This window comes from Hetaerina americana, unplaced genomic scaffold, assembly GCF_022747635.1.
Source record: "Hetaerina americana unplaced genomic scaffold, ioHetAmer1.1.p SCAF_7, whole genome shotgun sequence".
NCBI classification, from domain to species: Eukaryota; Metazoa; Arthropoda; class Insecta; order Odonata; family Calopterygidae; genus Hetaerina; species Hetaerina americana.
This window is the reverse complement of record NW_027287316.1, coordinates 32,231,310-32,244,260: the sequence shown is the minus strand read 5'-3', so window position 1 is coordinate 32,244,260 and position 12,951 is coordinate 32,231,310. Positions and strand designations below refer to the sequence as shown.

Below are 12,951 nucleotides of genomic sequence, written 5' to 3'. Positions count from 1 at the left end.
TCTAGAATCAAGGAAATGATTTAGCGTTAAATGAATGCAATGAATAGTTCATAAATTTACCACTATCAAGATTTCCGCAATGCGGTGCCCCGCACTTCATAAAAGGATTCTTAAATTCAAGAAATTACCCCGGCGTAATTTAAGGTTGGTACCATTAGCGTCAGGCTATTCCATAAAAGCCTTCATCGCGCATAGGAGGACAACGGCTAAAATAAGAGAGAGAGAGAGAGAGAAACAAGGGAAAGGAAGCTTCTCTGGAAACGTTCCATGAATCCTCCATTCAAAAACTTATACATGTAGAACGAAAATTTATTAGGAAAAAAAACGTTTTAAAGAAATAGTAATGCATTTTTGTTTTCATGGATGCCTAGGCCGGAGCTCATGACAAATAAGGGAAGTTCCCATAAAGAAATCCCATGAACGAGCTCCGCATTATTGCCAACACGACCGATTATCAACATTCAGTTTATAACTAACGTTAAACCAAATCACAGAGTATAGCCTACTTGAAAGGAGATGGAATTAAAAAAAAAATTATGATATGTTCCTGATACGCATTCAGTGGTTACTGTTACGAGATGCTCTACCATACTCAATAAATTAAACTTTTTCTCTCCTTGTTATGAAGCCATGAAAGTTAACGATTATTGTCATTTTTAAGGCCACACTACTGTCAAGCTTATTAAAATATGCGCATGTTTACAGCTGCTGAATGATGGGTTTAAACAAATCATTGCCTTTACGGAATCCGCTCCGAGATCCCTTATGGGGTAGGGGAATTAGGAAATCGCGACAAAGCGATAATGTATTCCGTTGGAAACAATTAATTAAGAACTCGTAGCCAAGAGATCTGCTGCAATCAAGCGCCCTATAGGGCTCGAAGTCACCCTTTCCTTTTCTCCCCTTTCAGTGAATCCCCTCGCACCTTCAAGGTCCGAAGAGGGAGACACAGGCATTTCATCGATATACCGTCACGGTTATTCGTGCGACAGGATGGAAATGTATTCGAAGGCAAACCACTAAAGGAATCACAATTAGCTGCGAGACTACGTTCTGAAGTGGGGAGAATGCACGGCGCCAACAGACTCCATCGACGCGGAAGCTGTATTTAATTCCGTCGGGAGTTTTGCGCTGCGGTGTGTTTACGTACCGTTCCGAGAGAGAAAAGGAATGACCGAACCGACCAAGAAAGCATCGACTTCAGGGTCGAATTCTCATCCCGACAAAAAGAGGGAGGAAAAAGGTTCGAGGGTATTTTTTTTGCATCCAGGCGGTGATTATGTCTTGTGAGCCACGTGTCAAAAATATAGGCCGACAAAAAGAACACGGGCCGGCCCAAGTTTCACGATTTCCGCCATCACTTGATCGTAATCAAAACCCAGCTTCAAAAATGCAAATCAGGAGAAGGCATTTTTTTTCAACAGTCTTGAACTGTGGGCAGTTCAAAACCTGTCATTTTGTACAATTAAATAACATGAAGAAACGTTTATTTTAATCAAGTGTGTCGAAGTCTTAAAAAAAATTTTAACTCCATCGAATGGCTGAAAAAAAGCGTTCTGGGTAGGCTATGGGATTCATTTATTCATTTGAGTTGCCGTTTCATTACTTCAACATAAATTCAAAGACTCGTTGGTTGCCACTTAATGGCACAACACAGTTTACTTCATCGCCAATCTCATATTGATGGAGAAATTTAAGAGTTAGAGTCGATGGAAGTAATAATATTGCATCAATTTCTAGCCACTGAATTCGTCTATGGAATACGACGAATAAAATTTGAAATCGAAAATGCAACTGTCACAGTATTAAATAAAATATGTTTTCAAAGCATCGTCACTTGAAAATTCTGACGTGACATACCAGGTAATGTTAGGTCTGCAGAAAAACCTTATGCGTTTTCTTGAAAACTCTTCAATATAAAAGAGCGAAACTGTCTAATCATAGAAAAAATAAGCCACGGAAAAGACAACATCCAGTTACGATATTTCAGTTAACAAAATATTTTACATGAGAGAAATTGATGATTAATTACTTCAGATAAAAATTTTCAGCGAAGAGCATTGAGTATATTCTATTGTTTCAGGCTTCACTTCGTGGAAGTATTTAATATCCATACTAAAAAGAAAGATTTGTACTTTTCCACAGATTTTATCATATGGTACAACGCGTTTCACCGACTTGCGGCATCATCAGGTACAAATGTTTGGCAAATTTGTACCTGATGATGCCGAAAGTCGATGAAACGCGTTGTACCATATAATAAAATCTGTGGTAAAGTACAAGTCTTTCTTTTTAGTATGGATTTAAGAGCATTGAGAACTAGTTTTGGGAAGTGGGAGAAAGAGGGGAGAGACCAAACTGGAACAATAATAAACAGACAACTCGTGAATATTTTACCTGAGAACCCGATTAAGAAGAAAATACCAACAGATTTGGAATCAGAATATTTGTTTCGCAAATTTCTTGGAGGTTTCTTGAATATATTTTCTAGACTGCTCCAACGATTGACTTAAATAAATTCATTAGAGATTACAGGATTAGTTTTTCTAACGACCTCAATGAAAGATCAAAAAGTTTATTCGCTCACTTTTCCATTCAATAGAATGGAAAACTGGATTAATCTTGGAGCAAGAAACACAAATAATGAAGTATTGCAGGAGAAGTGATCACGTCTGATCAGATTAAATCAACAGCGCTCATTTTGAGTGCAAACGGTTTCTGTCCTACCTTTTCACTTCAAAAGATCCCCTCGATACACGCTCAACTATGCGCACCTATCCTACGGACTTTCCTGGAGACCTAACCTCGGGTGGCGGATCCACGCCGTGCCGGTAACCCTTCCCCTCACGACTCATTGTCGGGCCGCAGGAGAGAAAGTCAATGGGATCGCTACGACGTGGAGACCCGAACGGAAAAAAAAACTTCCCAAGGCGATCGGAGAAGTGGGAAAGCACAACTTTTAAGGGAAAACGCCAGCCAAGGTATAATTTTGCCGGCGGTTCCGAGAGGAATAATCACGCCAACGCCGCCGGAGGAAAACAGCTCTACTAAAATTACAGGTCTCCATAATCAGGAATGCTCAGCGGAGGTCACGACCCTCGGTCCGGATGAGGTCCGAGAATTAAACATTGGGCAACGCCGATGCATCGGAAAGATACCTATATTTACTTAATGAAAGGTTCCGATGACCGGCACTCCCTTTGTCTAATACGAATGGAATGTATCGGTAATGGAGAACTTAATCAACGGTTCGATCCTAGAAAGACCTCGCTATCAGAAGATAATCGAAAGATTTCTATAGTTTGCATACTAATTAGAAAACTAATCAAAGTTGACGCATATGGTATGTATTATTTCAAAAATGGGATGGCAATTACCACCATATCTGAGCATAGTTGCAAGAGCGTTTGTGCTTCCTGCCAGTCGAAGTACAAAGAGTTCAACTATAACGTCATTTCAACGGAGGAATCAAGCTGAATAAACTCGAATGTGCTACTCGGGATAATTTCCATTAATATGACATGTATCAGTGCGCTATTGCCGAGAATATCTTTAAGGTTGTTGAGGAAAACATTTAATTTTACTTCATTATTCAAATGGTAAATAAATTATAACATGCGTCCATAAAAACGATTGGTAATCGAGTAAGTAAAAACGTGCACGGTATATATTTTTAATTCTACGTAACCATTTTGTGAACAAGAACCACATTCAGCATATTTACTGCATTACCTGGAAAAACACGCACACACTCTACGGTTTCAATCAGACTTTTTTCTTCGGTTTTATCTTAATAAATTGCTATTACGCTTCTCTATTCTAAAAGTACTACAAACCTCTACAGGGCATGCATGATTTGATAAAAACAAATCATAAAAAAGAAAGTTATCCCGCATTTTTAGGGGGAGAGGGTGAACGTCAGATGTCGGAATTTGGCGATCAACTCGAGACATTAGGGGAATTTTCTTTTAGGCGGGTATCTTATTTGGGTACATCTTAAACAATCATTGAAAATACTCAACATTCCTGCAAGTTTTCGAAATTTCCCCGGACAGTTAAATCCTTTCTTTCTTTAACCTGATGCCTTCAACCCTATTAATGTCGTCCACCTCTTTCACTCAGCTCAAAATGTCAATCAACCCTCTTTTGTAAAATTCTCCTTTCCATCAAAGCCTTCTCCGCCCCGTTTTTTTCTGCCTCTTTCGAATTTCCCTCAAAAACCTTCCCTTTCGGCATCACACACTCTTTCGATGGCCTTCACTAATTCACAGCCTGTTCAAAAGAACTTCTGAGGCATCTAAATTTCAAAAAAGTATTTCCTTAAAAAAAAGTGCAGAGCAGCAGTATGATCTCGGCCGGGATATTGCTTGGCTGTCTTTTTCGCTGCTTGAGCATCCCACTCCACCGCTGCGAGATCCAGCCCTAAACGTCTTTAGTGCGTGGCCCCTAAATCTTAAATGCCATTGCGAGACTCGAGCGCATGGATAAGTGGGCAACGGTGCAGCGCGAGGCGACTTGAGTCCCGTGAACGGTGAAAGGTTCGTTTGAAAGGGTGAATGGTTAACAGGGGCGGGAAAGGCATATGCCATTTTATTGCAGTCCCGCCCAAGGTGAGACGACTTCGAAACAAGCGCGGCGAACGCATTTAATGCGCGTTTCGGATTGCATTAGTAAACCCCTTTACATCAATGGCGCGATCGCTTCATACGAGAACCGTGCCATATTTTCGCATCAATCCGCAAAAGAGACGTAAAAATGACGTGATATTTTTCAGCATGCAGTCTTCCCCCTTCCCCTGCCTCTAAACCTTGATTCGATAGGTGAGATTAGACATAATCTTGTGCATACTAACGTAAAATCAACGGCGCGTAAAATCACACATTCCGGGCAACGGGGACCGAGCGACGACCAGTTCCTTCACCCGTGCCGCTAGCCCTTCCGGAGGCAACTCTGATATCCATAAAATCGCAAATCTTAAGCTTTGTTGAGTGTGTCAAAAAGCATTACCCGGTTTTGAACCCGGGTCATTGGCCGAAGACTTAACTCGTTAGGATACCACGCTTTCAAATTGTACTGATTCACATTTATATACATAATTTGTGAACAACTATACCGTTAAAACATCATCTTAATCGTGGAGACAACAATTTTCAACCAAAAGTGAGAGCGAGTAAGACTTATTGAGCATTACGGTGAATCGTAGCAATTCCAGAAAGCGCAATAGTTATAAGGTTCCCGGCACACTTCCTTTTGAATTAACTTGTCTCTTATAACATATGTATTTCTTCGCATTTCCTAATAACATCCTCATTCCGCACCATCACGAGAGTTCGTGCACCGTTTTGACGCAATACGAGCCATTTTCAAATGATAGCTTCCAAATGAAGCGATTGTTACTCCTACATCTATGATATCTCAAGCAGCGAGGAAATACTTACATCTCTAAAACACTGGCGTATATACTATTGGGTCGTTATCACTTAGATGACTAAAATCATTGAGACAAGATCTTGCTAACGGAAGTCTTGCAATTAAAGACTGAAGCTAATATCAACGAAAGGAAAATCCAAAAGTTAAACAACTCGCCGGACGTGTCTCACAATACAGGTACGGCAACAGGAATGTTTCGAGTCACGAACTTTTCACCATAGTACGAAGCCCCGTTTAACTTATATCAATTGTTGGAGAAGCAGTTAGGTAGTCATGTAAACTGATGTTATCATCAATAACTCTTTGGTGATATGGGACTGAATCAACAATAGTCAAAGACACTAATACATAACACAAGATAAAACTTACAGGCATTGTAAATGCAGTCAAGTTCCATGTTTAAGTTGCTGCTATATTCATATGGTAGAGAATTGTGAATATTTACGTTAAGCATACAAAACAAAATAACGTGACCTAAGAGAAAACGAGATTAGAAATTATCACAACAAGGAAAAATTCTTGTTTGGAGTTTGATTTTACTGCAGCGAATAGTACGCTATCACCTGATTTCGATTCCGGGAGGGAGGTGAATGGATTTTCCAATGTCAGGCACTTTCTTTGAGGGTTTCGTGAAGAGAAATTGAAAGGTATAACCCAATTATGTTGGCATTGCATCCTGATTGGACAAGGACTCCATTAATGACCAGAGGGCACCGAAGTCAAATCTACTGATGCAGTAGACCGAATACGTCAAAATCCACGCCGTATTATTTTCTAGGAACCACATTCAGCATGGAAATTATGGACAGCAAAGCGACATGACCTTGTCCACCTATCTACCCCTTCCTGTTGTGTTCAGTACGAGTAAGCTCCATGGCCCTAATTCCGAAAGGTGGTTGACGACAAAGGGTTCCGGTCTCGCCAGATGATTATCCCAGTAAAATCTGAAACTTTTAATATATTTTCTTTCAACAAGATTGAGCCAATACCAAAACAGGATTTCTCTCATTTTTTTTCTTCCTGCCCGTATCCTAAAGAGCACACTTATCCATATCATCGCAAATGACCTTGCCTGTCGATCACCTACCAAAATAACTAATCGCTAACACATGACTAACAACATTCGAGAGAGAGAGAGAGCGAAAGCCGACTTGAAGATGATGCACGAAGATAAAAAAACCCATCGGTAGGGCGATTCAAAATGATTCAGCCGACCGAATTCGAATTCAAAATTCGAAATGCGAGGGAAGTCTCCCTCCTTCCCGGGAGGATAAAATATATATTTTTATACATATATCCTACATTCACGCGTGGGTTCGCAACGTCGGATACGGAGAAATAAAAGAAAAGAACTCCCTTGGAGTGGCGAGGAGAGCGCCTATGGGGTGAAAGGGGCGAGGCCTGTGCCGTGGGGAGGGGGAGAAAGGAGGAGATTTGGGGGAGGGGGCGAAAGAGTTGTGAGGTCTCTCGGCGGGATTGTGAATGGCGAGCGGCTAGGGACGCGTGGGAAGACAACCGCCAGTCCGCCGTCCGTCCAGTGCGCGTGGGACGTCGCCCGGGACGCGGGAGACGCGACGGCGCTGGGTGCGCTGCGCAAGTTTCGAAAGGACGGACGAGGCTTCTGAGCGAAGATGATGGGTGGGTGGGTATAAAAGGCGGGATCGCGTGCGCGTGATCGTTACGGGGGCGCACGGGTGCGGAGACCGCATAGGTGTCCCGGGGAGGAGTGCGAGTCGGGACATCATCAAGAGTTCGACGACGTGAGTCACACTCGGGGTCCGGTTTGAGGAACCCTTTGTTATCCCCCGGAAATAACATCAGTAAAAACGGGATGAATTTCCCGCCGAAATTACGCATCTTAAATTTAAAATTCCATAATCGTACATGCCAGCCATCGATGTTTCTCGGTCGAACATATGAAGAGACAAAACCTTCCCGGTTCATACCAAATTACCGCAATGACATTTGAATATTTGAGTGACGATCGTCTTCGGTAATCTTATTTCCTTGGCACTAGAAACCTTGTGAATACGTTAGATTAGATTGGCTTGAGATTAATACGTAGAGAGCCAAAATACTACCTTGAAGATGTCCCTGAAATGTCTTGAACTTGCCCTGGTTACTCGACGACTATTCTAGAAAAACCTGTTTGAGGTTTAGAGAAAAAAAAGAACTGGGATTTGGTTATTTAAGAGGATAAAAGGTTTTAACCGTTTTTTTTCAATTTTCAAAAATACTCCATCACTTTTCATGAAACCTTTAATTCATTTCTTCCGATGACACCATGTATTATCTATCAATCGTCAGTTAGGAATAAACTGAATTTTTCAATTTCCAGAAATGCCCGACGTTTTTTATGAATTTACGTGATAATAAATGGCAGTTACCCTATGAATTGTGCGTACACTCAGTGCTTGACTTCGCCAAAACGATCGTTCGAATATTTATTTAGCTGTTTTAACAAAATAAACCCGCACTTTTGAATAATATTACGATATACTTTGCCAAAAATTCACACTTGGTGCGTTTCATTTTCCTTCACCACCCGATTCAGCAATTATTTCTCGCTTCTTCACTTCATCGATTTTGTCTTATATATTTTCTTTCATTGCTCCGACCGCTAGTTTTTCAAGTAGTAGAGTCGTCGTTATTCCACCATTAACGCGCGCAAACTCTTCATCGACTCAAACTTTTCCCGCCCGGAAAGTTGAATCCCTTCGATTCTTCCGTCTTTTCTTTTCTGCGACCAACGTTTCTGGCGCAACTTTTCCCAGCACCTGATTTGCTATCCGTGGGACCCTCGGTCCAGAGCGTCTGAAAGCGAGCCCGATTTGAAGCGAAGCAGGGAGGAAAGAGGAGGCACGGGGGCGAAAGGAGAAGCAAGAGGTCCATTAGGGGACTAGGCGACGATAAAAGAGACTGGTTTCCGCGGAGCGATTCGCTGAATGGAAGAGGAGGAGCGTTGGCGGGTGCCCTGGAAAAAATAACGCCACGCTCAACCGTAGTCCTCCGCATTAAAGCGGAAACATTACTTCTGCAGAGGAGGTCTCCTTGTCTCCAGCACCGAGTGTGAATGTGGCGGCGTGAATTAATTTGAAAAGGACGGGTCCAACGAGTCATATTAACATGCACGCACATTACACCTGAAGTTTACGGTAGAGCGGTGAGATTGGTGGCAAACAAGAAACACCAATCACGATCTTCTATTAATATATAAAAAAAATCAACTCTGCACGGCAGGAAAACTTCCGATGACCATCCTCATGTTCGCCACTCATCTATTTGACGAGAGGAGAAATTAGACGCAGGAGGACAATGGAATACAATGAGCTGGGACAGAAAACATAAGATATGGATCAATGAAAGGTTTAAATGGTTAGCACTAATGATAAAAAAGCTGCGAAATCGCAAACCACTGGTCGCTACCAAAGGCCATACCCACAAATTACACCTCGCACTTGGAGGTCAGGGGAAGGCTTGACTTAGCTTCACGCCCTATGAATAGGACGGAGGGTAGGGATTCGGCCATCCTTAACATTAAGGTAGATACCAAACCACTGCATTATTCACTGGCAATCTCCTGTCCCATGAACTAGTCCCGAAATTGAAGATATTACTTTGAACCAGACACTACAGTCATACAATGCAATTAGTAGCTATGCTTCCTTGTCAATCCGATACCACAAAATCAATCCTTGCATCTTTTCCACGATCACTCGATTCAAAAATACCTATCGAGAACAAGGATATCCGCAACTATTGCGAGTCTGTGTCATTAAGGCAAGGCAATTTCCTGAAGAATTACCGGATGAGGATATATAAGTAACGTGAAATCATTATAATGTAACGAGAGAAGAAAGCATGGAAAGGAATTGAAGACTAACATAATCATAGTTGTCAAAAGAAATGCATAGCCGAAAACTCGAACGTGAGCGAATGAAGTGAAAAAATACACGAATACGAAATTATAAATACCGCCCATTCATGAATTCTGTAAGTTGAAGTTAATGAACTTCAAAACCTTTACGCGACCGGTCACACTTCTACGTATGTGTGTATGTATATGTATATATGTATATATATATATATATATATATATATATATATATATATATATATATATATATATATATACATACTCCTCGACGAAATATATAAAAATAGACGAATGTAAAACATCTTTTGCCTAAAATATTCAAGCGTTACTATATTTTTATTATTGCATTAAATTTTTCATTTGCGAAGTTCTCATACCCAGCACTAAAAGGAAGAAGGTTGAGAGGTATGAGTAGCTTCCACTGGCGCCGGGCCTAATAAAAGTTCAAGAATCAAATTTTCCGTCCACGTCCTCCATCCATTCTTCTCATTCTATACTTAACCGCCCACGTTGGAGTTCTTCCTCCGAATTTTAATTTTTTCTTTGTCCCGACATCCAACCCAATGGTAACGTGGTCGAGAGGTCTAAGGCTTAGGTTTAGGTCACCAGTCCCCCCGGAGGCGTGGGTTCGAATCCCACCGCTGCCAGATTTATGTCTAACACTCGCCCCTCAACTGTTTTACATCCTCTCTCTTATGTGTGGTTTACCACAAATAAATTTACAACTGAAAGTAAAACTTAACGATTCTTCTCTATAATTCACAAAGGAACAAAGAAGTGTTAGCCGTAATTACTTAGGCGTTACTTAAATCGGGCACACCTTGATGCACAAATTATTTTAAAGGATATAATAGAGAGGGGAATAAATCGAAATATCCCACAAAGAAGGCCAGGGGACAAATACATCGACCAAACAGAGAGAATAAAGCAGGAGAATCAAGACAGCTGCAGCCAGCCAATCTTCGAATTGAAGGACTCATGATGATAATTACTTAAATATATTTTTGTATACAGTATTAATATACACTTGAAAAATATGTTAATATCCCTTCGGTTCCTCATAAGCAAGTAGAGGAGCGAGGTTTTCCTTCCTTTTAAAGCCCTTTTAACAACGTGTTCTCACCATAACTCTCTTCCGTACTTCCATCAATGGATATTGTGTGCTAATGAAATACTATGCGAAGGGAAAATTATTTCTCCGAAATTTCGCATTCATTCCCTAAATGTTCCATGAAATTTGATGAAATCACACCGCGGTATCCAAGATGTCGGCTTTAATTTCCTATTAGTCTGACTCGCTATGTTGAAAGGCTTTACAGATTCACGTGAAACGAAAAAAAATGTCTACTCGCAAATTAAAGGTTACAACGCGAGTTTTCTTTACATCTTTTTACACTCGAACAAACAAATCATCAAAATTATATTCATTAGCGGCTTGAGTCAGGAGAGATAGTGACACTGACCGAAAGTTCCACTAGAGACATCCCTCCTTCCTGCCTATCCTCTCCTCGGGATATAGTGACTATTACGTGCAACAGCATGCGGGGTATGAGAAAGAAAGAATGAATGAGAAGAAAGTATGAACATCCCCATCCTCTTAAAATCCACACTGAGTATAAGAGAAGAAAAATCTTCCAAATGTAGGCAGCATCCATGTTTTAGCCTATCACTATTATTTTCTTCGATGCGTACCATTTCTAGTCCGACAGTGCATGTCAATCTAACGTAGAAATAGAGTTGTCTTTAGCTTCGCCTTGAAATTTTATGGTTTAAAGACCTTTATATCTGTCTCGGTGCATTTTCTAAATATTGATAAAGATGATACAATCATTCATATCATTGCATCATATGATATAAATGTAGGAACAATGAAACATGATCTATCAAGTATTTATTTATTGATTATTAATCCAAAGGCAGTGTTTTTTGGCCAGTATATTCGGACTTTGAACAATATTATATACATAACGGCAGACAAAAATACAAAAATATTTCCTTTTTAAAAAAATTTTATAATAAACGAGCATAAAATATAAGTTAGCAAATATATAAAGTTAATCAATGAGTAGTTGCAGATACAACTTCAAAAATCGTTAATATTTGAATTTGCTAAAAATTAATATAGAACTGGATCCTCATCTGATACTCTAAATACTAAATCCATTCCTACATAATTTGATCTATTGGCAATAGAAGAGAAAAAACTGGCAGCGGTGGGATTCGAACTCACGCCTCCGAATAGACTGGTGCCTTAAACCAGCGCCTTAGACCGCTCGGCCACGCTACCACTCGTTCAACTGCTGTACAAAGAATTTGATTTCAAAGAAGCTCAAGCGTAGGCGTGGGTTGAGAGACTAGCGAATGGGTTGGAGGCGAGGACGGAAATTTGAATTTTGAACTTTTATTGGTCCTGGCGCCAGTTGGGACAATACGGATCCCTCGCCCTCCCCCTGGGTGCTGGGATATGCACGCACACGCATCCAGGTGATTACAGGTCGGAGCTCGGCGGTGAAAATGACGAAGACTAAAATGATAATTTTTCACGCTTGTTAATGCTTTAATGTCGATGATGACTAAAATTTTCTACTGCTTGGAACGGAACATATAGTGCGTGAATGAATGGATGGATGGACTTTATGAGAGTCGGTCTAAAACGATTCTCATAGATTTACTGCGAAACATTTATGTTGATGGGTACTAAATTCTAAACAGAAGAAAGGCTTAATATTAGATACAAAATTTTGACGAGTGATGCATCACAATGTACGATGATTATACCAAGCATTTCCCTCCATAGAAAGACTCCACCCGGAGATACGAATTGGGAACTAAATTATCTTCAGAATATTTTGAACCAGAAGACAACATCTTGCATATTAAATATGTCCAGATAGGGAATGTGGTTACGGAGGATAATGGAGACACATCAGATAAATGAATAGTATTAGGAATAAAGGGTGTGATGAATAAAATACGAGAAATATAAAAATTGTTGAGGCCAGGCGAAGACAAATAGCAGGGTAGGATATGGCATTCTCAACTGTGTCATGTAGGAGGCGATAAAATATCTGGCTGTAAATGTACAGACGAATTCAATTCATATCTAAGTTAGATGGCATGAATGCCGAAAAATAAATAACAGTCAGGCCACTACGATACGAGCGGAAAGAGAAATTCATTCATTTGAGAACAGAATGATATTATTTTGAAATTATGCACATCGGAAGATAAAGAAACACTGAGACCTGTTTATAAGAATAGGGGTGATCACTTTCTTTTAAATACCACCTATGGATAATATTGAATGGACGTACAAACTGCGTATGAACTGATAATTATATTTATCTCACCAGTGTTCCAATTTTAATTCGCCAAAATTCAGATTAACGTTTCTCACTAAAAATTACCGAAAAATAAAAGTACTTGCATGAACAAAAGGTTCTGCGTTTACTGAAAGTAGACAGAACGTACACACCTTTACTTTGATCACATTCAAAATATGTGGTCGTTTTAATGCATTCTAAAAAGCGCTAAAGCTATAGTACATACGTCAATTTACTCGTGTTTAACCTTCAAATCTATCAAGAGAAGTTATATGAAGTTTAATAATATTTTGGTTTGATATTTAAGGTCGAGGAATAAAC

At 40.1% G+C, this 12,951-nt stretch overlaps 1 protein-coding gene and 1 non-coding gene across 3 annotated transcripts in view; both read right to left on the bottom strand.

The window, feature by feature from the left end:
* The window catches only part of rols (rolling pebbles), a 173,437-nt gene that overhangs the window by 116,493 nt on the left and 43,993 nt on the right, over positions 1 to 12,951 (bottom strand). The gene's annotated exons all lie outside the window — the stretch shown is intronic.
* TRNAL-AAG (transfer RNA leucine (anticodon AAG)) lies at positions 11,513 to 11,594 on the bottom strand. The gene has a single exon. It is a non-coding gene; the product is annotated as a tRNA-Leu (tRNA).